Source organism: Xenopus laevis, chromosome 5S (genome assembly GCF_017654675.1).
Source record: "Xenopus laevis strain J_2021 chromosome 5S, Xenopus_laevis_v10.1, whole genome shotgun sequence".
Taxonomy (NCBI): Eukaryota; Metazoa; Chordata; class Amphibia; order Anura; family Pipidae; genus Xenopus; species Xenopus laevis.
The window spans coordinates 133806605-133833281 of NC_054380.1; the positions used below are offsets into that span (position 1 = coordinate 133806605).

The following is a 26677-nucleotide window of genomic DNA, read 5'->3' on the forward strand; positions in this document are numbered from 1 at the left end:
TCCATGGCTGAGCAGTTTGTGTTATGTTGGCAACATACAGATTGATAGAAGCTGCTGCCTTGGCCTGTCCAGACTGAGTGTATGGGGGTACTTGGGAGGACTTGCTCAACTCATATCTGGTGGAAAATGGGGGATACCTATCAGGCAGGTTTAATGCAGTCCTGGTCCAACATGTCTATGGAAGTCCTGCTGTTTGGACTGGGTTTACTTGTAACCCATGGAGCTGCCACCTCAGACCTCCCCACCCCAGGCACAAGTTCCTCCACATGTCAAACCTGATGCAAATATCCTTACAGCGTGTACTTCATACCTTTTACTTCCTCCTTGCGACCTTCATCAGGCTGGTAGGTGGCCTTCATTTGCCCGATGGATTATTCCCGGTGCCCAGTGTGACCCTGCCCATGCGCCACCGACAAGGCCAGCCTGCTTTTGCTTAGCATGGCCAAATCTGTCAGAAATCTTTTTATTTGGCAACCACACCATGTACTACCATCGTTATTCCAGGTTTTATACCATATAGACCAACCTGGATGTTTAACTATTAATAACCCGTATCTCGTGTGCCGAAATAAGCTAAATAGTTCATTTTATAAGGGGCACGCAAAACTATTCATGTTCTGCTACGTCTACAAACTGAAAAATATTAATATATAAACAAATAATAAAAGGGACAAAGTGTGCTTGAGTCTAGTAACCCATAGCAACAGACAAACAGTTGACACGTAAATGTTGCTTTGGTAATTGAATAAACAACTATTCATTGTTATTACACAGTCTGTTCAGCACAGTTTAACTGCTTGGAAATCAAAGGAGAGGGAAAGATATAATCACTTGTGGGTTCCAAATTTTGTTAGGTACCCCCAGGGATCCCTTGTGGCTATTGTGCACTGTGCAGGTGTGAAAAAGCAGCATATTTGCTTTACTGCACATGTGTACTTGGGGGGAGCCATACTAGTATGTGGAAGGTTGAATAAGATTCCTTTGCTTCTCCTTTAAGGTTGTGACTTTCTGATCCTTCCCAGAGACATGAAACCCATGTGATTGGACAGACGTACTTACCTCCCCAGACTCTGGGGCCCAGAGGCAAAAACAGGGTTTCAACACCTCACACACGATTATCCATCTTGCTACTACTAAACACTCCCCATAGGCATTTTGGTTAAATATCCTTCTCTCGTCAGAGTCCAAACACACTCAAGTCCTTACACAGCGTGTTTGCACTACAAGGCTTTAAAGCTGCCATTTCACTTAAAAATATTCCTATAGCAGACATTTATGATTAGGTTTTGAGCGCAGGTATTATAGGTCTAAGGCTGGAAGCTGAGAGCAGCACATGGAAGCTTTGGTTAGAGTTCTCATTAGATGGGGATCAGCTTCTAGATTTAGAGAGAAACTGAAAAGTAAAAGGTTTCCGCTTAAAGGGGAAGTAAAGCCCAAAATAGAATAACGCTAAAAATGCTGTATTTTGTATACTAAACATAAACATGAACTTACTGCACCACAAGCCTAATCAAACAAATGATTTATGCTTTCAAAGTTGCACCATCTTGTAACTTTGTTATACATCTTTGCAAGACCAAGACTGTGCACATTCTCAGTGTGGTCTGGGCTGTTTAGGGATCGTCATAAAGTCAAATAATATCTGCCAGGAGCCGATACAGCAAGACTGATTAATAATCAGAATATACAGACTGCACTGGGTCCTGTGTTGTCATGTAATCTAATGTGGATTTTATAGTTTTTGTATTGTTTCTCCAACTCGGCAGAACCAGTGGCTGCAAAATAATAATCCTCCAAATAAAATCCCAGTTTATCTGTTTAAATCTGGCTCCATGATCTTTGTCCCTGCAGCTGGAGTTGGAAGGCAAAAATAAAATCATAGCTGCTTGAGTTCTGCATGGCTGGGAAGTAAGGCGGGGGCTCCCCCTGCTGTTCATAAGTATGATTGTTTCTCTGCTCAGCAGTTAGGGACCGTCTGACAATTCCTATCCACAGCAGTAAATGAAGGGAGAATTTCAATGCAAACAGTCAGGTTTCTTATAAAAACGGTACACATTTTTAATTAAAGTATATTGGAGATATTGCTGCTCATTGTCAAGCAACCTGCCAAGTGAGATGATTAACAAACAGAAAATCTTGGGGGGGGGATAATGGAGATAGCAGTAACTGTCATGTTTGGCACCCTAAATCCAGAACCAATGCTAAGCTTCCTGGTCTTGCTTGCTTCTGCCTTTAACAGCCGCCTTTCACCTCGGGAGGAGCCCTCGGCTAATTGGATGCCACGAGGTCTTACTAAGAGAGGAGCAAAGCAAAAGATTCTGGACGAGCAAAGGGGCACGCTTGTTTACCAAGGATACTGGAATGGAAGACAATACAACTTGGAAGACAGGACAGATAACACATCGTGGAACAGCAGGCCGGGCCAGCACAAGCAGAGTAGAGAATAGTCAGACCTGCCGAGTCAATGCAGGCAGAGTTTAAGGAATAATCAGACAGGCCAGGATCAGGATTAGAGAGCATAGAATAGTCAGCAGACGGGCAAGGGTCAGATTGGACGGTTCAGAAAAGTCAGCAGGCAGGCAAGGGTCAAATCAGGATAATCAATCAGAATTCACAAGGAATACACAGGCCAGGAACAGCTAAGTAGAATCTAACAATGGGCAATGAGTTTTCATTCAAATTGAATTCAAATTAGAATTTTGCGTCATTGCGCGATGATGTCATCATAACGGCGCGTAAACCCGGAAGCGCCATAGAGATACCGGCACAGGAGGAGAAAGCCAGCATGCAGCAGGCATCCCCACTGGAGACATGACAGGCGACCCCGTCGGCCACTAGACCACCAGGGTGAGTCATTACAGTAACATTATGGTAAGGTGGATTTAAAGGGGTAATTTACCTTTGTAGTATGATGTAGACAGTGGTATTCTAAGACAATCTGCAACTTGTCTTGTTTATTTATTGTTTTTTTGGATCAGTTGTCAGCTCCTGGGCCTCCATGTCTTGCAGTTCTACTCTGTATCCCCTGTACTTTCTGCATTTCTCTAATCAGACTGTCATCCCTCTTCTCATTTTGGCAGGCAGAGGCGTAAGCTAAGGAGAAGCTAAACAAATGATATTGGCTCCCCTGGCTTCTAACTTATGACAGGTCAGTGTTGCCAGACACGAAAAAGAAGAGCTCAGAATGTACCGATTAAATGATTATACCCATCACTCAGGGTTGTCCTGTGTGTCCTTGGTCCCATTTTTGCCGTATCTGTCTGGAGGCTGGGTGGATTAACAGTGGGGTAGATGGTATCATCCACTTTGCTTAGTGACAGATACCAGGAGAACATTTTGCCATCACAGAAAGCGGCACCAGAAAAAGCACAGTTAGAAAATAGAGCAGATTGTAAGAACTGATCCAAGAAGACAACAGGGTCATGGTGGAGAAGGGAATACAGATTGCCTACGATTGATTGTGTCAAAGGCTGCAGAGATATCAAAATGAATGATCTGGCAGCAATGACCCCCAATGACGTAGCTTGTGTCGGCCATTTCTGTTGAGGGTTTTGGTTGGAAGAAACTTGGCGGGTGATGAGAATTTGATGATATCCCAAAGAATGGGCCAAAGGGCATTGTTTTTAAAAAGAGGAGAAATGAGGCTAAGGGTGGACTAAACCTGTAGAAAGTGACTTGGGCAAAGCACAAATAACTAAAACTATAATGTGATGCTGCGTGGGAGAATGAATGCAGGGTAAGTGTAGTGCAGTGGTGCAGAGTAAACACAATGTGCTACATACAGATGGGAGTAGTGCATTAGGCTCTCATAATACCCCTGCAGTGGGGGAAATTGCACGGGGGCATAGGACAAAGCTCTTGCACAGATCTATAATTTCAGATAGATGATAATAAAAGCAGATAGATAGTACAATGGGGCCCCAGTAAAAAATATGGCTGGCTAAAATCCACTCCTGGCAATGCCCCAGTTCACGTGTTCCATTACCCAGAACATAAATATTATTTGCCGAAACCCTGTCCACTCCCTTGTAAGTTCTTCCCCTTTGCAACTTGTGACTCAGGCATGCATGTCTCTTAGGGCCCCACTCTGCAACAGGCCCTGATTGGCTTCACCTTGTCCCTGATGGTGGCCCTGAATAGTCTTCATCTTGTCCCTGATGGTGGCCCTGATTAGTCTTCACCTTGTCCCTGATGGTGGCCCTGATTGGTCTTCACCTTGTCCCTGATGGTGGCCCTGATTAGTCTTCATCTTGTCCCCGATGTTGGCCCTGATTGGTCTTCACCTTGTCCCTGATGGTGGCCCTGATTAGTCTTCATCTTGTCCCTGATGGTGGCCCTGATTGGTCTTCACTTGTCCCTGATGGTGGCCCTGAGATAAATAGATATAGACCAAGAGCCACCATAAAAGTAGATGAGGGCCACCCCACTGACTGTAGCCCCAGGATAAATCAGCAGACAAACATTTAGAGGCCGTATTTTACAAAATAATGTGAATATTGCTTGTCTGGCTACACTTTTCTGCCTTGCTTCCCAGATTGTCTCTACCTACTCCAATACTGTACGTGAAGCAGAAATGACTTTTTAAGTACAAGCTGTAAATCTTCATAAATATGCAAATAAGATACCGAAAGGGCTTTGAAAGTAAAAAAAAAACAAACTAAAAACTAACTAAAAGTGATTTATCATCATCTGATTGTTTTGAATAAATATCAGATGTGTGGGGTGTGAGGGAAATAACGCTTTAGCATATCAGCATAGGGAAAGAAATATTAATATTTAAATGACCCATATTAGGCTGAGCAGAAGGAAGATGAAAAGTCTATTTGATTGACCAACATCAGAATCAAGATGTTCATCCGCATAATGAATGCATGTAGACTATGCAGCAGAAAAGAGATTCTGCATCCTGATAGGTGAATGTATATGAATAACAATTAGGGTAGCCAGGCAGATCATTGGCTGGTATGACTAAACTTATAAAGCCAATGGTCTATTTGTTGTTGTTGTGGGGCTTTTATGTGCTGTATTTTCATTATTGTTGTTAAGAGAAAACCTATATGTTAATACATTAAAGACAATATTCATGTCATGTCTGTGCAGGAATCCATTCTCAAATTCCTGTTCATCAAATATCCTTTACATGGTCACTCAGGTCTGTCTTGGAGAGTTTAGGCCTATGGTATTGGGTCTACCCTTTTCAATGGTTGTTCTTCGGAATGGTTCTCCATTTGGGGTCCAGCCTTTGGTTAGGGACCCACTAAGCTCATGAAATGAGTACAGATTTGGCAAACTATCGATTTTATCAGTTCAGTCATAGTTTTGAGAATATTTAGGAAAGCCTAGCTTGAAGGTCAGTTAGGGCGAGATTTGGGTTGAATATGTATTTGCTGTCCTAAATATTCTCGAAACTATGACTGAACTGATACGATCGATAGTTTGCCATATCATGATTTAAGCACCGCTGGATTTGCCCATTCCAATAGATGTTGATAGGAACATGCAATGTATCATGGGAATGACCGAGTTAAAACTGGTTTGGAGTCCTGGCTGATGAAAGACAAATATTTGATTGCCATATGGTCTCAGCGACTCTAACAATTGCTGACCCGAACACAACCATTTGGCTTGCTTTAAATTGCATGTGAGAGCCAAGAAGAACAGATTTCCATTAAATGCTATGCCTCAAATGATGCCAATGCTGAGCTCCTTCTGTAGGCCAACTTCTACTGAGCTTGTAAGTAGTGATGGACGAATTTATTCGCCAGGAACGAATTCACGGCGAATTCCCATGATTCGCCGATGGCGAATAAATCCTTGTAACCGCTGCAGAAATTTGTCAAAAAGGACACCGGCATCAAAAAGGAGACGCTGGCATCATTTCGCTAATTTTTCCTGATTTCACTGGAAATTAGCAAATTTTTCAGCGAAGTGAAACGCCCCATATTCGCCCATCACTACTTGTAAGAGGTTGGGTAAAAAAGCACTTGGATTGCACACAGCAAAATGTACAGTTGCGGGAAAACACACATTTCACCGCAACCATAGTTATGTGTAGTTGTAGCCCAGTGATCCCCAACTAGTGGCTTGTGAGCAACATGTTCCTCACCAACCCCTTGGATGTTGCACCCAGTGGCCTCAAAGCAGGTGCTTATTTTTGAATTCCTGGTTTAGAGAAAAGTTTTAATTGCATAGAAATCAGGTGTACTGCCAAACAGAGCCATTTTTCATGCTTGTGTTGCTCCCCAACTCTTTTTACATTTGAATGTGGATCACAGTTGTAGACAATGAAAACCTCATGGCAAAAGCAAGTATGTACAGATTGTATTACTGCCATATGACTTTATTTGGACTTGTGCAAGACATGTTCTCCCCATGTCTGTGTGGGTTTTCTCCATAAATTCTCTGGTTTCCTTCCACACTCCAAACAGGTAGATTAACTGATTTCTAATAAAATTGTCCCTAGTGTATGTGAATGTGACCTGAGATTGTAAGCTCCACTGGGGAAGAGGCTGATGTGAAGTCATGTGGAAGTTCTTTTAGAAAGAATCAGTGAAAATTCTTCCTATCAGTTTCCTTGTTTCCGAGAATGTTCATTCCTGGTTGAGCTTATATCATTCATACTCCCCCCTATTGGTCAGACCTCCCCTGCTGTAAAACTACTGATATACTGTATTTACTTTAGTGGTACTGGGCATTGCAGGGAATTTTAGATTATGGCTCTCCAGCTGTGCTAAACTGCAGCTTTCTCCATTCAAGAATGTTGGGTTATGAAGGAAGTTGAAATCTATCAGAAGCTGGTGGTTCCCATGATGCTAATCACTGCACTATGTGCACAATCTGTGGACATAAACATGGAGGAGTCTCTGTCTCAAGTTAATAAAAATGAGATAGGGTCACTGTGGCTGCAAGCTGCCCCCGTGCATGTGGCTTTGCTAATGAAATCTTCCATATGTCTCAGAGGAGAGGATGACTCCATCTGTCTCCTCTAAAGCAATGTATACATGCAAGGTACTTAGCAAGACTAGATACAAGTACAAGGAGAATTTTTGAAGTCAAAATAGCATCAATGCACTCAAGGATTGGATCCCTTTTAGAATGAAATACATAAATGAGCCATAGGGGCAAATTCAAGGACGAAGCGCCTAACGCTAGCGTTAATTCGCCGATTCACTAACGGACGCTGGCATAAATTCGCTAGTGTTACTTCGAACCCTTACGCCTGGCAAATTTGTGCAACGGACGTAACTACGCAAATTCACTGACGCGCGAATATGTCTGAACGCTACCTTTTACGCCAGACTTCCTTCGCTACCTCAGACCAGGCGAAGTGCAATAGAGTAGATAGGGATTGCTTCAAAAAAAGTTAAAAAAAAAGTCACAAAAAAGGCCTGCGCTTTTTTTCTTTTTTTATGGGTCATAGGCTGAAAAAGATCAAATTTTTTTTTTTTGGGGCTCCCCTCCTTCCCCCCTACATTTCCTAACATATGGCACCTAAACTATACAGTGGGCACATGTATAGGGCAAAATAACAACTCTATTTTATTTTATGAAGGTTTCCCAGGCTTGTGTAGTGTAATGTATTTGCTGTAACATATACGTCCATTGTACTTTAACTTGGCGCCATAAGCAAATTAGGCATCGCTAGCGTAACTTCGCTTTTCTTGACGAATTAACACCAGCGCAACTTCGCTACCGTTCGCCTCCCTGAGCGCAACTTTGGATTTTAGTGAATTAGCGGCGCCCTGGCGAAACTTCGCCTGGCGAAGTGCGGCGAAGCCTGCTCTAGCGCAACTTCGCAGGTTAATGAATTTGCCCCATACTGTGTTTAGTTCCATGCTAGCTATACACCACGAGATCTCATCTTATTTTGGCCATCCAGGAGCTGGACCAAATCGGGCTGATCAAATCTTTGGTCCAAGGGCCAATGATGGGCTCATACAGTGTCTATAGCAGGGTCTATGGAGACCTGTAACTTGGGCAGTTTATTTGACACAACTCCATGGATTCTGAACTCACAAAGAATCTCAAAGCCTAATAACCAAGGCGAGCTTGAGAACCGAATCCAAGTCAGGGGGGTTCACAAGAGACTCTACATACATCTACATACTGGTCTGAAAATCCATTTGGAAGAGAACATCATCATCACTAACTTATCTTTGCTGATGTGATTTTACGTCTAACATGATTTCCAAACCTGCTCGATAGATATCATTATGTCTGATTGCTGGGCTCCATACAAGGGCCAATAAACTGCCAACTTGGCCTGGAGAGACTGAGTCAGCAGATATTATTGGCCCGTGTTTGGCCAGCTTGATTGTAACCTTTATAGAAGCAAGGGAAACCCCATCGAGAGGAATATATATATATATATATATGATTATTATTTTAATATTTCCTTACACAGATATCAGTCTATTTACATGTTACAATCACTGTAGTTAACTTCATTTCAACTAGTATTTCACATTTCTCTGTTAGGTTGTGCAAAACCCTACAGTAGAACAAATATGGTAGGTGGAAATGCATAACATACCATATTGCTGGTACTTTGCTGTGGCCTCTTTAATCTATGCCTAACGTTTGTTTACGTGGCAATGCACAACCTATATCAGTGTGGAGTCAGCTTTAATCGATTTGCTTTCACGTTTTCTTACTGTATAAATAAATAGAGATACATACATTTATTTAGAGTTCCGTCACACACCTGTAGAAATTCTGTGATCTGCAAAACTCCTACAGCTACAAGTGAAAGCTGATATTACAAAGTAGATCAGGCACCTTCACCAAAGTCACATTACTCACCAGGGATCCAGAAACAGGTTTCTATTTTAGGCTGCCCCAATGAAGCCGGCTAATATTCTGTCATCTTGATAATGATAATGAATCACATTGAAGAGAACAAATGCCGTTCATCAGATCACGTTGGCTGAGACGTCTGTTCTTTACAGTTGTGGAATTTATTAGAAGTAGTGAAACATATGAAATGCAAAAGCTATGGCTCCAAATGGGCTTTTCCTCAGGGGGCTGCTGTAATTAAATGCACATCAGGCTGGAGATAAACCGTTATCCTCATACTGTTTGCTTACTGTTTGATATGCATGTTAATTATGAGAGAATAAATACAGCAGAACAGTTTGCTTGGATCATGCCCTATGGATTCTGCCATAATAAGTTTTGATGTAGGAAATTCACAAGAAGCTGTAGCAGCTGCAACGGGTTCGAATATGTTATGGTCAGTGGAGTCTTCTTCACTCTGGCCTTGAATTGCATAGACTGGTAATACCTGGACAAGTCTGTTCCCAAAATCACCATGAAGACTAGTCAACTGTACTGGATTTTTTTGGGAGTCATCTGCATGTATAATCTGAGTGGGGGGCAGGGCAGCCATCAGGGGGGGGACAGGGGGGAGAGTTGTAGGGGGCCAGAGGGCCCCAACCATGCCACACTTACTTGATTAGCCAGGCCCCCCATCTTTCTGAGAGCTGCTGACTTCGGGAAGGCATGGACGTTTAAGGGGCCCTGGCCACCAATTTTCATATAATGTGGGGGGGGGCCTGGCCAATATCTTTTTATTTTTTATAAACATGTGGGAACCCTAGCCTCCCCTTGCCCTGCCTCCACTCAGATTATATATACAGGTGACTCCCAAAAAATCCAGTACAGTTGACTAGTCATAGAAAAGGTTTAGAAATGTAGCGGAGCTCACCTGTACAGTAGCGCAGCGTCTCCCCTTGCAGTAGCAGCTCTCGTGGGATCCCGATCACTTCGTTCAGGAGGTAACAATTGTACAAAGATTAACCCGCTGTACGGCGCTGACCGAAGGATTCACAGGAGACGCACCTTGCTCAATAATCATGCGGCTTTATTGTGCCGGTCTGATGAAGTGCCGGGAGACTTAAGGCACGAAACACGTAGGTTTCCTCACCAACCCATTGCCAAATGTTGTGCACAATAAAGCTGCATGATTATTGAGCAAGGTGCGTCTCCTGTGAATCCTTCGGTCAGCGCCGTAGGGCGGGTTAATCTTTGTACAGTTGACTAGTGTTCATGGTGATTTGTTTTTTGAGTCTTCATGGTGATTCATTGTATTCCAATCGCTGGTGCTGGATATCTCTAAGCACAAAAGCCATTAAACTCCAACTCTATTTACTGTTAAAAATGTATATTAGACCAGAAAAGAGGAGAGCGCTTAGATGCAGATGAGCTGTGAATTAGTGTTTATTGCAGACTGAGAAACACAACATGTTTCGGGCCCTCAGTGCCCTTTCTCTAGTGTTCATTCTAATTTGTTAAAAATTGATACCCAGTTTTGTCAAATAAGTTAAGATAAGTTGAACTCCCTACCCCACCTTTTAATTTCGTGCATTTTTAAGATGGTGTCGTTTATTTCCAAATGCAAGAGTATTCCAACAGTATGACTGCATAGTCACTCTTGGGAAGGTTTGCATTAACAATTCTCACTTTTGATGACCACATTCAATTTTGCACCGGCCATGACCATGTTTGAGGATCACACAAGCTTTGGTATCCACACGATTCACTAAATCTAATTACCGTATATACTCGAGTATAAGCAGAGTTTTTCAGCCCCCAAAATATGCTGAAAAACTCTACCTCGGCTTATACTCGGGTGAAGCGCAAAAACGGTTGTCGGCGTCTAAGTATAGTCGCTGGCGCCTAAGAATAGTCAGCGGCGTCTAAGAATAGTCACCGGCGTCTAAGAATAGTCGCCAGCGTCCAAGAATAGTCTCCAAGGATATTCACCGGTGTCCAAGAATGGTCGCCAGCATCCAAAAACTAGACGCCGGCACCTCCAATGGGAGCAGAAACCCTCAATTTTTTGATTGAAACTTACCAGATGCTGCTGCATTTCTCACCCTAGGCTTATACTCGAGTCAATAAGCTTTCCCAGTTTTTGGAGGTAAAATTAGGTACCTCGGCTTATACTTGGGACGGCTTATACTCGAGTATATACGGTATATGCAAGCTTTTAGAAAATGATAATGTCCATCAGAATCCAATGGCACAGTGATTTCCAGCAATAAGTGGCACAGTGACCCCAGCGTCAATATATTGATAATAACTTTCTTTCATGTGTGTGTTTTGTGATATATGTTCTACGTAAAAACTTCTATAGCAGGGTAATGTAATAAAACTCATAAAAGTTACTTTCCCAAAGGAACCAGTCAGGTGAAAACATACATACAGGTGACTCAATTACTCTCTGCTGGTTGGTTGCTGCTACTACCACTACTACTAATGTACACCTGTTATATTACACTACCCCATCAAAGCATTGTTCCAGCCATTTGGAAGGGTTTGAGGAATGAGCAGAATTTAGTTGAATAAATCTAGACTATACTCTTGTTTGCAGAAAATGCTCTAACAGATACAATGCATCACAGTATCCCAAACTGATTCATTTCTTTAACATGGCCAGAGTTAATGATGGGGGGGGGTGCCTTGGGCATGCATTAATATAGGGGAGCAATATTTTGTCATTCAGGGATATCCACAAATTGTACATGCCCAATGCATAGCCCTTATGCATATGCACCCATTATCCAGAAAGTTCAGAATTACAGAATGGACGTCTCCCATAGGGGCAGATTCACTAAAGGGTGAAAATGTCGCCAGCGACCGCTTCGCACATCTCGTACCACTAACACAAATTCGTTACCACTACGCTAATTCACTAATATGCATAGTTGGGTTCTGGGAGACGAATGCTGGTGACTTTTCGCTAGCGTTACTTCAGCAGTGCGAGCATTTCATAGTGAAGATGAAGTGCTAGAGTTCGTTTGTGCCTAACAAAAATTCGCTATTGATTTTACTTTTCAATTTGAATAGGGCGGATACAATAAAGTTTTAAGGACGTCTCAATTAGAGATGTTGGTGCAAATGCTTGAAGTTACCACTTTTTATAACAAATGTAGAAGGAACCTTAAAGGACAAGGAAAGTCTAAAATGGAATAAGACTAGAAATGCTGTATTTTGTATACTAAATATAAACATGAACTTACTGCACCACAAGCCTAATCAAACAAATAATTTATGCTTTCAAAGTTGGCAACAGGGGGTCACCATCTTGTAACTTTGTTAAACATCTTTGCAAGACTAAGACTGTGCACATGCTCAGTGTTGTCTCGGCTGCATAAACAAAACTGCTTTAATTCTGCATGGCTGGGAAGTAAGGCGGGGTCTCCCCCTGCTGTACATAAGTATAATTGTTTCCCTGCTCAGCAGTTAGGGACCGTCTGACAATTCCTATCCACAGCAGTAAATGAAGGGAGAATTTCACTGCATACAGTCAGGTTTCTTATGAAAACAGTAACATTTTTAAACTAAAGTATATTGGAGATAGGTTTCTTTTTCATTAAAGAAGGTAAAAATGGGATTTTATTTTTTTGCCTTTCCTTGTCCTTTAATAAAGACAAAAGGGTTAATATAATGCCCTACACATGAGCCCACTGTAAAATGAATGTTCCATATGCTCTCAAATGTCTGGGGAAAAATGTTAAGCCAAAAAAAAAGGAAAAGTCGCCAGCGTTTTTACACTTTTATGCATTTTCAGCAGACAGGATATGATGTAAGTAACATAAGATTGAGGAAGATGTAGTTTAATTTTAGCAGTTCGTCTGGTCCGAAGTCAACTGTGGCGAAAGAGGTAAAATCCGCACTTTAATGAATTTGCAGAGTAACAACCTATCGGCAGAGCAAAAAGTCGTCTGGCGATAGAGTGCGAACGAACGCTAGCAACGGTCTCTGTCACTAGCCAATAGTCGTCTGTGTCTGTTAGTGAATTGGTGATATCCCTGCGGATTGGATTTCTAGTGAATTTTCGCTAGCGACCGCCACTTCGCCCGTTTGTGAATCTGCCCCATAGAATCAAATAATCCAAATGTTTAAAAATGATTTCCCTTTTCTGTGTAATAATAAAACAGTCGCTTGTACTTGATCCCAACTAAGATACAATTAATCCTTATTGGAAGCAAAACCAGCCTATTGGGTTTATTTAATGTTTATATGATTTTCTAGTAGACTTAAGGTATGAAGATCCAAATTATGGAAAGATCTGTTACCCGTAAAACCCCAGGTCCCGAGCATTCTGGATAAGAAGTCCAATACCTGTACTGCAAATATCTAAGAGAATATAATATACAGTATACTTTGTATTTTTAGCAGCATTTTCCTCCCCAAGGGTCCCCGTGATGTTAAGGGCCCAGATTACATGACCTTTCTCTTGCCTAAATCCAGCACCGTCACGCACTGATTTATAGCAAGCATTTTTCATAGAGATAAATAAAGAAGTTTTAGAGGCAATGGCTCTGATCTGGATGATTTATATTCACAACACATTTCAGATAATATACAAAGCAAAAAAAAAAAAAAAACGAGGCACAAAGAACAAACTTGCTTTCATTTATAAATCCGGGTGCATTTAGTGATTTCAAGTCTCGGTGGTTATAAATATGTATTGGAACGTGCATTTGTGAAATTGCTTCTTTACTCACAGGTCTATAATAGCAGTGACTGAACCATCAGGAATATAATATTTAGCTGTGAGCGCCAGTGTCTGGGCCTGCCTGAATCTCAATCCTATTTACTCTCTATTAGGGAAGCCCGATGAAATCAATTAATTTTTAAAAAAAAATATGCACAATGCAGCGGCTCTTCCTTTTATTTAATAAAAGTTTCATAACGGTTCGCACTTTTTTCTCGATCAGGCAGAACAGGTTTTCTGTGCAATAGCCCCCCAAAATAGTAACCACTTTATATAGAAGCATATAAGTGCTGCACTGTTAACAAATCTTTTGTCCTTGTTCCATTCAAATTTTTTTTAGGGCTTTTACGGGTTAAAGGTGCATATTTCTTTACTGTAAATTTTTACCTTTTACTTTTATTAGACATCATAATTAAACACTTTCCTCCATTCACTTCATAACTGTTTTCTTATTTTTACTTTTTACTGACTGTTCAAGTTTAGTCATTTTACAAAACAATATTTGCCTTAGGGAAAGTTTTGTTAAGCCTGGTTGGTTAGAGATCCTCAGAGGACCAGTGATGGGCGAATTTTTCCAGTTTGGCGAAAAATTCTCAACGCGAATTCTGACACCCGCGGCAATTTGATGCCTGCATTAAAATCAATTGGCGTCCGAATAATGTTGACACAACAGTTTAGACGGGAGCGGCTATTCCGGAGGTTCTTCCAAATTTTTTTTTACTTCGCCGGTGAATTTTGCGGCAGTTTAGTGTATTTATTCACCAGCGGAAAAATGTAGAAATTCACCGCAAATTCACGCCTGGCGGATTTATTTGCCCTTCACTACAGAGGACCAAATGTGTCCAAACTTGCTAAGCACATTGCCAGCTTTTCCTGTTATTGTTAATGCTGAGACTTCATTCAGTGTCGGACTGGGACACCAGGGCCCACCAAAAAACTTTAGCCCAGGGGCCACTCTCAATACTATTTGCTTCCTTTCCTCACTCAACCACTATTCTCCTAGTCTCTTTTCTTTACATACTATAATCTATTATTCCATTTTAGCCTCTTTGCTAAGCATGAGGGCCCACTGACACCTGGGCCCACCGGGAATTTTCCTGGTATCCTGGTGGGCCAGTCTGACCCTGGGCTCCAACAAGGAGAGAGCGAGGGACCAGTGTCCTAGTGATATTCGCCCAGTTAGGAAACCAGTGGAAGATGAACTAGGGTACATAGGGCCTATTCTGCCTCAAACACAAGGCTGATCCCTCTGCTGAAAGTCTGAAACAAGGAGCAGTGTCCCTGGAGGTTTGTGAGTAGTGATGAGCGAATTTATTTGCCAGTAATGAATTTGTGGGAAAATTCAGAATTTCGCCATGTGCGAAGAGAAAAATGCTCATAAGAAAAAACACCCATTGACTTTAATGCATTTGGAGCGAGAAAAATTGTCCCCTGTTTCTATTCTTTCAATCCGACACCATGAATGAGGAGTGAATAAACTGCCTTATTTGTGGTTGCACCCTACACTGGTAGACTTTTTCAAACCTGCCCAATTTCTGAGCCAACTGATCTCCATAATACATTTTGATTAGAAGTCAGATGAAGTATTCTAGATTTATACTGAAACTTTTTTAAGTATTTGTTACTTGGTTTCATCGTGGAGACTCAGAAAGTGCCACCAATACATTCCATTGATGGAAAGGGGCAAAGACCTTGAATTTTTTAAATGAAGTATTGAAATAAGTACCTTGAGATTGTGTTTTTTTCCTTGGAACATCAATGTGAATTTGTGAGGGCAGTAAAGATGCAACTGACTGGTCTCATTTCAGGTGAGATATTCTATCTAGAGCTCCATCTCAGCAGAAATATTGCCATGGCCTTCAGAGTTGAGTCTGCGCCCACTATTACTACCTGCCATTAGATTTAGTTGCAGAACAGGATTAATCTCTCGTGTCGGAAATCATTTCAGTTGTCGCTGGTTGTAGGACTCCCAAAAAATACTCCCTAATTCAGTGGAGTTTTCAACTTTTACCCTGGTTTCTTCCACCTTTCTCTTTCATTTTCACATTTATCCGGTTTATTCTTCACCTTGGTCAGCAAATGATTTCATACCAGGTCACTATCTGTCTGTATGGAGATGTTGGGGGATGTTCTGTGTTGGTAGAGGAATTATGGGGAGGCGGTATACTGAATAAAAATGCAGATGTGGAAAGGCTACTGCCACATGGCTTTAGCAGAGGCTTACAAAACCTTTAGGAAGAAGCCTAGTAAGACCAAGTTCAAAGGTATAAGTTATTCCTGAAAACCCCAATCACAATGGATTTCCAGTAAGGGATCTGTTATTAGGAAACCCACGATCCAGAAATCAAAAATGATCATAAGGCCATCTCCTATAGACTCCATTTGATCAAAATAATTACAATTTTAGAAATAATTTCCTTTTTCTGTGTAATAATAAAACAGTAACTTGTACTTGATCCCAACTAAGATATAATTAATCCTTATTGGAAGCAAAACCAGCCTATTGGGGTTATCCTAAATTATGGAAAGATACATCATCCAGAAAGCCAGGTTCCAATTTCCCAAGCATTCTGGATAAAAGTTCCCTTTATAATAATGTTTATATCGCTGTCCATCTGTTCAGTTTGCAATTATATGCAAGTGACATGGCTTGGAAGCCTCCACCAAAGGTTAGGCCACATCTCTGATAAAATTAATTTCTAATGATAGTGAAAATCTTCCCCTTCCACCTACTGTACATTGATGGATCTGGGATCTCTGACTGGATCCAAATATTCTTTCCAGCTTGCAATTTCTGTCTGTGATATTGTTGCTTGTATTTGTGTTAGTCCTCCCTTGTGTGGATGCTTTAATATTTCATGTCTTTGACATTGTTGTGAAGAACGTACCTGGTGGTTTAGCGGGGGGACGGCAGGGACGCCTGCCTCCCCCTCTGCGGGGACGCCCGCCGCCAACGTCTTTCTGGAGGCGCACGCGGCGCTCTTGTGAAATGTAAAGGTGCTGGCGCGATGAAGCCAGCGGGCAATGGCACGAAATTTAAACAGTATTTAAAGCTCATTAGGGCTGTGGGACCTTGCCTGTGATAGGATCTTGTTCCTGGTGCTTTGTGAGCTTCTGTATTATAATTCTGATTCTGATTTTGACCCCTGCCTGGCTAAATGACTATCCTGACCTCTATATTTGACCCTTGCCTGAATATCGACTACCCCTTCTGCTGAACCCTCCTGTCTGATTGATTACCCTGTTTTGACCTTTGCCTGCCTCGACCCGGCCTGTTCTGACGACGATTCTGGTTTCCTGTTTTGTACCGTGACCCTCGACCTAAAGACTCCAGCTAACAGTTGTGCCCCTCTGTCTATCCAGAACCTCTAGCCTTGCACCTCTCGTTTAAGTTCTGGTGGCATCCAAGTAGCTGAGGGCTCCTCCCGAGGCCAAAGGCGGTCACACTACCGGTGAAGCACGAGCCGAGACCAGGGTGCTTGGTATTTGTAATGGTGTTGGGTGCCGACCGTGACAATTGTTCTGAAACAATTCCATTCATCTGATTTGTTGTAATGTCAATGCTGAGATGCCTTTTTTTACTGTATGTCCTTTGATCTTCACTTCAATCCATGAGGTTTACCCAGTTATTTTGGTGGGTTTTCTTACCGTGTTTTTTACTAGAAGTTTTGCAGTTGCCAAAATAATGACCAAAACTGGCCTTCAGGCTGGGCCCCATTAGCTCATAACAAGGTTACAGATATATAGAAACATTGGGGTAACAGTCACCCTGCTATAGTTCCAGGGGTACCCAGGGTACAAATAAGCACTCACCCCAAATCTCCCCCTAACTGGCCTTCAGGCTGGACCCCTTAGCTCATAACAAGGTTACAGATATATAGAAACATTGGGGTGTCACCCTGCTATAGTTCCAGGGGTACCCAGGGTACAAATAAGCACTCACCCCAAATCTCCCCCTAACTGGCCTTCAGGCTGGACCCCTTAGCTCATAACAAGGTTACAGATATATAGAAACATTGGGGTGTCACCCTGCTATAGTTCCAGGGGTACCCAGGGTACAAATAAGCACTCACCCCAAATCTCCCCCTAACTAGCCTTCGGACTGGGCCCCCTTAGCTCATAACAAGGTTACAGATATATAGAAACATTGGGGTGTCACCCTGCTATAGTTCCAGGGGTACCCAGGGTACAAATAAGCACTCACCCCAAATCTCCCCCTAACTAGCCTTCGGACTGGGCCCCCTTAGCTCATAACAAGGTTACAGATATATAGAAACATTGGGGTGTCACCCTGCTATAGTTCCAGGGGTACCCAGGGTACAAATAAACTCAGTCTCACCCCCAATCTCCCCCTAACTGACCTTCAGACTGGGCCCCCTTAGCTCATAACAAGGTTACAGATATATAGAAAAATTGGGGTAACAGTCACCCTGCTATAGTTCCAGGGGTACCCAGGGTACAAATAAACATTCACCCCAAATCTCCCCCTAACTGACCTTCAGACTGGGCCCCCTTAGCTCATAACAAGGTTACAGATATATAGAAACATTGGGGTAACAGTCACCCCAATGATGGCTGATAGCTGTGCATGTGAACAAGGGGTATTTCCACTTTAAACTCCTTGTGGCTAGAACAAGGCTTCCTATACAAGGTGGCTGTAGATTTGCTACGGGTTCCTGCTTTTTCTTCAAAACTTATCACTGGCTCAAGAAAAGTGTCTTACTGCGAACAAGGTGTCTGGCCATAATGAATTAAATTTATCACTGTAATTGCTCTCCGTCAGCAAAGAGTTCACCTAGGAATAAAGGGTAAATTATGGAGCAGCCGAAGCTTCTGACTCGCAGATTCCAAAATAGGAATGCTATAAATCGCCTCTGTGCGTCCATTTTACCCTGGAAGTAAGATTATATCAGTGTCCCAATTAGATTCTTCTAAGGTCTGTACAGTAAATGCACCGTAAACATCATATGCACCTACAGTATAGCAATACTGGTATGGGACCTGTTATCCAGAATGCTGGGGATCTGGGTCCTCTAGATAAGAGATCTTTCCCTAATTATTCTATTAAATTAGAGTTTATGGGAGATGGCCTTGCCATAATTCAGATTCGGTACTGGTAATATACAGGTATGGGATCTATTATCCGGAAACACGTTATCCAGAAAGATCAGAATTACAGAAAGGCTGCCTCTCATAGACTCCATTTTATCCAAATAATCCGAATATTTAAAAATGATTTCCGTTTTCTCAGTAATAATAAAACAGTCGCTTGTACTTGATCCCAATTAAGATATAATTAATCCTTATTGGAAGCAAAACCAGCCTATTGGATTTATTTAAGGTTCACATCATTTTCTGGTAGACTTAAGGTTTGAAGATCCAAATTACAGAAATATCTGTTATCTGTAAAACCCCAGGTCCCAAGCATTTTGGATAAAAGGTCTCATACCTGTATATAATATGAAATAAAGAGCACCTTTGGAAATAGATTGCAGAAGCAGCTTGTTGGATACTTGATACTTGAGTCAATGGGGCTCATTTATAAACACTGGGCAAATTTACACCTGGGCAGTAACCCATAGCAACCAATCATTAATTAGCTTTTTTTTTTTTGGTTGTCATGGGTTACTGCCCAGGAGCAAATTTGCCAAGAGTTTATAAGTTAGCCCGAATGTGTTCTTTGCACTTATAGTATATATAGTTATAGTTGCACTCTAATTAACTAAACTATACTATAGGCCGGTTAGTCTGACATCAGTGGTAAGAAAGCTCTTCGAAGTGGTATTAAGTAGTGATGGACGCGTGTCGGAAAAGTCGCTGCGTCAAAACCGTCGCACGTCAACATTATTCGGATGCTCATTGACTTTAACACGCGAGCATCAAAATTCCCGTTTCCTGAATTTTTCGCGGTTTGGCGAATTTTGCAGGAAATTTGCACATTTTTTGGCGAAATGGGACAAATGCGCCCATCATTAGTATTAAGGGATAAGATACTTGATAATAATTCATATTCCGGTTTTTCATTCAAATCATTGCATGGTTGCTAGGGTAATTTGGATCCTAGCAACCAGGCTGCTGAATAAAAAGCTAAATAACTCAAAAACCACAAATAATGAAAAATTAAAACCAATTGCAAATTGTCTCAGAATATCCCTTGCTACATCATACTAATAGTTCATGCAAATATGAACAACCCCTTTATCCTGAGAAGAATTAGAGAAATGGGAAAGGCATTATGGACTGGAGGAGAGATGATTTAGTAGTCTGGCAAACTGAGAAGGGAATAGACCCATCAGTTTTAAATTGCTATTCCATTAAGTATAAGTTTTATTGAAAATGTGTAAAGAATATACACTGACATGTGGCTCAGAATTACATTATTCATTAAAAAGAAATCATTATACCAAATTTGTTAAAATGACTGATGCAGCCTAATATAGTATATAATAGTAAGTAGGCACTAGACTGTCATGTGATGCAGCTTGTTAGCAGTCGGGAAGCCGGATAAAAAAAACCTCTGCATTCATTTGCCTTTCTGATTGTGCAGTTTTGCTGCCATTTCTGACATTCAATCATAGTTTTAAGGACACAACTTCCAACTAATTTATTCCCTTTCAGACAGCGCTGTGTTTGTGGAGTCACAACGTCAACCCAAATATCGTCTGAGCCTGAGCAGATAAGAAGGAAGCCCTGATTTGTGCTGGATGAAACAATTATTGGGAATATCATTTAAAGGAAAAGTAATAATTAAAGAAGTAGCTAGAAATGTTGTACATGATGTTTTGTGCTTCTGTACCAGCCCAAGGCAACCACAGCCCTTTAGCAGTAAAGATCTGTGTCTCCAAAGATGCCCCAGTAGCTCCCCATCTTCTTTTCTGCTTATTCACTGATTCACATGCTCTGTGCTGCTGTCACTTACTGAGCTTAGGGACCCACTCACAATATACAGTACACATAGAATAGAAATGTCACAATATAAGGCTGATTAGTAATTAATACACATAATTACTACATGGCAGCACAGAAACCAGTGCAATTAGCATCAGAATTGAATAATCAGCAAACCTGTAGCATCAGCTTATATTACAGCCAGGGAAGCTCATTTTCTGCTGGATAATTAGTGACGAGCCCTAAGCTTAGCTTCTCAACAGCCAATCAGAGCCCACTGAGCATGTGAGTGTCACAGACACTTTCCAAGATGGTGACCCCCTGTGACAAGTTTGAAGTCCTGGATCATTGCTGCTATTGACAAGCTCAAACTTTAGCCTCGTGCAACAAGTTCACTATATAAAATATGCCATTTTTAGCCACATTAATATTTAGGAGTTAGTTCTCCTTTAAGGGATAAGAGCTCACTGTGCTGCAAGTCTTATATTTTATTTAATTTCCTGGGAGTTCATTTTATAGGGCTTTTTGACTTGTGCCATAAATATATCTTATAGAACATGTATTGAATCTACAGGTGCACTAAAGGGGCCCAAGGCTAGTGGCTCACTATCAGTATGTAAAATTAGAGAAATTAGTACACAGCACTTTTTATTCAATCCTGTAAGATTTTCAGAGGCGTATTTATAAATGGGTGAAAGGTAGAGTTGAACATATGATAAACATGCCTCTAAAAATCCCATAGGAATGAATAGGAATCAGCCCCTAAGTTTTTTCTCCACCTACACAAAAACGTGAAAGTTTCACAATTCTTGTTGGACTGGGCCAGCAGGACACCAGGGAAAACCCTCACAAATTTGTTGACACCACTAGTGATGGGCGAATTTGCGCCGTTTCGCTTCGCCGAAAAATTTGCGAATTTCGCGTGAAATTCGCGAAACGTCGTTTTTGACGCCGGCGCCCGTTTTTGACGCCGGCGCCCGTTTTCCCGGCGCCCGTTTTTTTCCGCGAATTTTCGCGAATTTATTCGCTGGCGGCGAATCGCGCAAATTCGCCGCGAATTCGCGCCTGGCGAATAAATTCGCCCATCACTAGACACCACTATGGGGGACAACAAATCTGTAAGCTCTAGGGGCACTCACAGGTAAAAATGGAAGATTGTGTTGCAGTCTGCAGTAAAGTCAGATCACATTTTGGCTTTTCACATTCTACATTTCCTCCAAATACAAATCACACCTTCAACTGAAAAACAAGTTGGGTGACGTCACAATCTATACATTACACTCTTTGTAATTAAGTCATAGCAGTAGCCTTCCAGGTAACATTTAGAAAAAACTACATGGAGAAACATTCTAACTCTGATGCTGACATAATAAAAACTATTAAAGGAACTGTAACACCAATAAATTAAAGTGTTTTAAATTGATGAAAATATATTGTACAGTTGCTCTGCACTGGTGTGTTTGCTTCCGAAACTCTACTATAGTTTATATAAACAAGCTGCTGTGTAGCCATGGGGGCAGCCATTCAAGCACATGATACACAGTAGATAACAGATAAGTACTACTATAGTTTATATAAACAAGCTGCTGTGTGGCCATGGGGGCAGCCATTCAAGCACAGGACACACAGTAGATAACAGATAAGTACTACTATAGTTTATATAAACAAACTGCTGTGTAGCCATGGGGGCAGCCATTCAAGCACAGGGTACACAGTAGATAACAGATAAGTACTACTATAGTTTATATAAACAAGCTGCTGTGTAGCCATGGGGACAGCCATTCAAGCACAGGATACACAGTAGATAATAGATAAGTACTACTATAGTTTATATAAACAAGCTGCTGTGTAGCCATGGGGGCAGCCATTCAAGCACAGGATACACAGTAGATAACAGATAAGTACTACTATAGTTTATATAAACAAGCTGCTGTGTAGCCATGGGGGCAGCCACTCAAGCACAAGATACACAGTAGATAACAGATAAGTACTACTATAGTTTATATAAACAAGCTGCTGTGTAGCAGCTGCTATCTACTGTGTATCCTGTGCTTATATATAAACTATGGTAGAGTTTCTGAAGCAAACACAACAGTTTTACCCGTGCAGGGCAACACTACATTATATTGTCCTTCCTTTACAACACTTTCATTTCTTGGTCTTACTGTTCCTTTAAGCCTCCCTGCTTATAGTCTTGCCTGGGCTAAACTGTTCATGTAAGTTTAACGTCTCTCACAACAAAAGGAATCATTATGCCCCGTAAAGATCAATTTTATATCACAAAAGATCTGATTTTTTTATTCACTAGTGAAATATGGGAGCGATTTGTACCAGGCAGGGTAAATAATATGCAGCAGCGCTGCTGTCCTGCCTAGTGATGGATTATCAGCCACTGCACAGCGCAGACAAAGAAGCAGCTGCTGATAAGAGCCTTGTGTACAGCAGATAAATGGCACACAGTATAAATGCCAATATGCTGGATAAATAATAGGAAGAAGATTCCCTTGTCGAAAGAGCTCACAATAATGTAACAATTTGTCCCATTCTTTTGACTGCATTATAATTTCAATAATTTCAGTGGCATGACTATAGAAGAAGTGGGGGGCCAGATATGCGCTCGGGCCCCCTCTGAAGAATTGTTTGGCGGGGGGCCCTTGTTACACCGCTGTCTGCGTCACTGTGTCTTTTAATATCTCTATACCAGCCAAAGCTCAGAATGATTTTAATGTATCTATCTATTTATTGCATGTTTAGCAGCAGTTGAGCAGATGGTGAATGTGATGAGCAGCAAGTATTACAATGATCAGAGGATGATTTTAGACATTAGCAACTGCAGAATGAAATTGAGAGCAGGGTTTGATGATGTAGAAGTGATGATGACTGATGGATTCCAGCAATGGTGTAACTAGAAGTTACTGGGCCCCACAGCAAATTAATTTTAGGGCCCCTAACAGGCTGGACTGGCAATCTGTGGGTTCTGGCAAATGCCAGAGGGGCTGCTATAAGGTCCCATAGAAAATCAGTATTTAGTGGGCTGGTGGGGGCCATTTGGGCCTGTGTGTGGGCTGATTGGGCCTGTGTACCTGAAATGCCAGGGCCTATTTTATTTCTCAATCCAGACCTGTCCCCTAACATTTCCAGAGGTTGTCCTGTTTTATCAATATATGTTGAAATAGCTCTTTTTTTGTGCCTCATGGGGCCCCCTATACTTTCTGGACGCCCTCTGCTTTCTCTGTAGTTACACCCAAGGATTCCAGTTCAGATAAAAAATTGCAATGGTTGCTAAGCAAGATAATGAACTGATATGGATACGAATATGCCCCTGGAGAGGGAATGAAGGCTGGAGATCGATAATAAGAAGGTGGGATGGTACAATGGGATATACCTTTGTCATTTTATTCAGTCTAGCCCAATGTGACCTTTGTACATTTAGCAGCATTTCTTTCCCTGTGACCCACTTGGTAGTTGAAATAAAGGCTTTTGTAGGTTCCACTAAAACTGAATATTCTGGCTCTTCTCCACCAAACACAAGGTTCTCACTTTGCCTAATGGCAGACGTGTCCCTGTGCTTTTATGTTGCAAAGTCAGTGTCTCACTGGGTTACCCAGGGCCCACAGGAAGGATTTGGATATTTGGATTTTTCCAAAGTGTTTGAGACTGTGCCCCACAAACGACTGCTTTCTAAACTAAGGTCAGTTGGGCTTAATGAAGTCGTTTGCACATGGATAGGAAACTGGCTACAGTATCGGGTACAGAGGGTGGTTGTTAATGGGACATTCTCTACTTGGAGTAAGGTTCTTAGTGGGGTCCCTCTGGGCTCAGTATTGGGTCCACTTTTATTTAACTTGTTCATTAATGACTATGGGGAGGGTGTTGTAAGTAATGTATCTGTGTTTGCAGATGACACAAAACTATCAGCCCAATTAATTCCATCCAGGATGTGGCACTTGCAACAGGATCTTGACTAACTGGCAATCTGGGCAGCTAAGTGGCAAATGAGATTCAATGTTGATAAATGTAAAGTCATGCACCTGGGATGTAAAAATATCCACTTATACCCTTAATGGGACTGCACTAGGCAAATCCATTATGGAAAATGACCTTGGAGTCCTTGTAGATGATAAACTTGTCTGTAGCAAGTAATGCCAGTCAGCAGCATCAAGGGCAAATAAGGTCTTGAGTTGTATTAAATGGGGCATAGAGTCACGGGAGGAGGGGGTCATTCTTTCATTCTTCTGTATAGAGCACTTGTAAGGCCCCATCTAGAATATGCCGTACAGTTTTGGTCTCCATCAATCAAACAGGACATTATTGTATTAGAGAGGGTACAGAGAAGGGCAACTAAGCTGGTAAAGGGAAAATCTTAGCTATGAGGAAAGACTGGCCAAATTGGGGATGTTCACGCTGGAGAAGAGGCGCTTAAGGGGTGATATGATAACTATGTATAAATATATAAGGGGATCATATAATAATCTCTCTAATGCTTTATTTACCAGTAGGTCTTTCCAGCTGACACAAGGTCACCCATTCCGATAAGAAGAAAAGAGGTTCCAGCTAAATATTGGGAAGGGGTTTGTTACAGTGAGAGCTGTGAAGATGTGGAATTGTCTCCCTGAATCAGTGGTACAGGCTGATACATTAGATAGGTATAAGAAGGGGTTGGATGGTGTTTAGCAAGTGAGGGAATACAGGGATATGGGAGATAGCTCATAGTACAAGTTGATCCAGGGACTGGTCCCATTGCCATTTGAGTCAGGAAGGAATTTTTCCCCCTCTGAGGCAAATTGGAGAGGCTTCAGATTGGCTTTTTTGCCTTCCTCTGGATCAACTGGCAGTTAGGCAGGTTAAAAAAGTTAAAAGTTTGAACTTGATGGACATGTGTCTTTTTTCAACCTAACTTACTATGTTACCCCACTTACCCCCCTCCAAACCAACTTTGCCTGCAACCTCTTTCCCCTCCCTACTGCTGACATGTATCTGACATAAGAAAATAAAGTAGGTACGTGGCAGGAAAAGAGATGCAGTCAGTGGGGTAACTATAGAGGACAGAGATCCCGCATTTGCAGGGGGGCCTGGACTGTGGGGTCTGCTTTCTCTATAGCTGATAAAAAAAAACTCTCTTCCCCAACTGCTCTCTTACCTGTGAAGAGGAAGGGGGACACAAGTTGGAGCGGGAGTGGGTGGAGTCGGGTGGGACGTTAGCGGGGTGGAGGCAGGAAGTGGGCGGGAGGATGGGGATCAGAGTGCGCCGGACTCCTCAGAAGATTTGTTTGCAGTTGACCCGGTGCACTCTATTTACACCACTGGATGTGGCTGTAAGGTCCACAAGGACTTAGGCCTACTTGGATTTTACCCGGTATACCAGTAGAACAGTTCTACCCTGTGTGAATATATACAGGTATGGGATCCATTATCCAGAAACCTATTATCCAGAATGCTCTGAATTAGGGAAATGCCATTTCCCACATACTTTTCTCTGTAATAATAAAACAGTAGCATATACTTGATCCCAATTTATCATTATTGGAAATAAATTCATATTATTGGGTTTATATAACGTTCACATGATTTTCTAGTAGACTACAAGGTACAATATGGAGATCCAAATTACGGAAAGATCCATTATTTGAAAAACCCCAGGTCCTGAAGCATTCTGGATAACAGTTCTCATACCTATGAAATATATAAACAGGATATATATATATAATCTGGTTGTCAAATTTGCTCAGTCAGTTTTATCTGTCGAACAGAAACATCATTTCTGGCAATGAAGATGCTTCAGATTGACATACTGGGTTTTCAAAACGAGACAAGACATTTAATAAACAGAAGGGGGGGTCCATTTATTGCAGTGATAGAGTTGTGGAGTCACAGAAGGCTTCCAATAACAGTATAATGGCTCCATCTGTACAGGCATTGCCAAATCCTAACTAAAAAAGGGACCAAATAATAGAATAACAACAAAAAATAACAGCAAAGCTGCAGTTTCCCAGAGGAGGTTGTTTTGGAGGAACCAGTGGTGTCAACTTGAATCTTCCACAAGTGATTCTGCTCTGACATGGACATGTTCAACAAAACCCAACAATCCAATGACACCACTGAAGGGTCAGTAGATTTCCTGCACATTTTTGAAAGGTAGAGGAGGTATCTTTATCTGTTGTGAGCTTCCGGCAGCGAAACCCAAGGCCCGGCACAGATTTCAGCACAGAAATGGAGACTGACCACCTTAAAGAGTTTAAATTGCCTCTTTGTTGGCTTTTATTTTCAACAACACAAGCAAATCTT

At 41.7% G+C, this 26677-nt stretch overlaps 1 protein-coding gene across 1 annotated transcript in view; it reads left to right on the forward strand.

Annotated features, from left to right (window-relative positions):
• The window catches only part of LOC108717498 (patched domain-containing protein 4), a 74414-nt gene that overhangs the window by 10542 nt on the left and 37195 nt on the right, over positions 1-26677 (forward strand). The gene's annotated exons all lie outside the window — the stretch shown is intronic.